Source organism: Myotis davidii, unplaced genomic scaffold, assembly GCF_000327345.1.
Source record: "Myotis davidii unplaced genomic scaffold, ASM32734v1 scaffold328, whole genome shotgun sequence".
NCBI lineage: Eukaryota > Metazoa > Chordata > Mammalia > Chiroptera > Vespertilionidae > Myotis > Myotis davidii.
The window spans coordinates 2,176,103-2,176,386 of record NW_006300373.1 but is presented as its reverse complement, the minus strand read 5'-3'; the positions used below and the strand labels follow the sequence as shown (position 1 = coordinate 2,176,386).

At 52.1% G+C, this 284-nt stretch overlaps 2 protein-coding genes across 5 annotated transcripts in view; one reads left to right on the top strand and one right to left on the bottom strand.

The window, feature by feature from the left end:
- Positions 1 to 284, bottom strand: part of RBL2 (retinoblastoma-like 2) — a 60,935-nt gene that overhangs the window by 9,115 nt on the left and 51,536 nt on the right. The window lies entirely within an intron of this gene.
- AKTIP (AKT interacting protein) overlaps positions 1 to 284 on the top strand; it is a 16,870-nt gene that overhangs the window by 2,173 nt on the left and 14,413 nt on the right. The gene's annotated exons all lie outside the window — the stretch shown is intronic.

The following is a 284-nucleotide window of genomic DNA, read 5'->3' as shown; positions in this document are numbered from 1 at the left end:
GCTGAGATGGAGGGTCAGGGACGATGTTCCCGCCTCTGTGCACCGGAGCCCTGCGGCCCGCCCCCTGCTGGCGTCTGTGAGGCACTTTGTCTAAAGGAAACAACAGTCTTTTAGGTGCATGTTCCCGGGAATGCAGATGGAGATCGGCTGTTGTAAGAGCGTGGACGTGTTTACTAGCAGAGAGTGCCACCCTAGCCGGTTTGGCCGCTCTGAAATAAAATATATATTTTTTTTAAAAAAGTGCACACAGTCCAGTGTTCTCAGAGAACAGGGGACATTTCTGC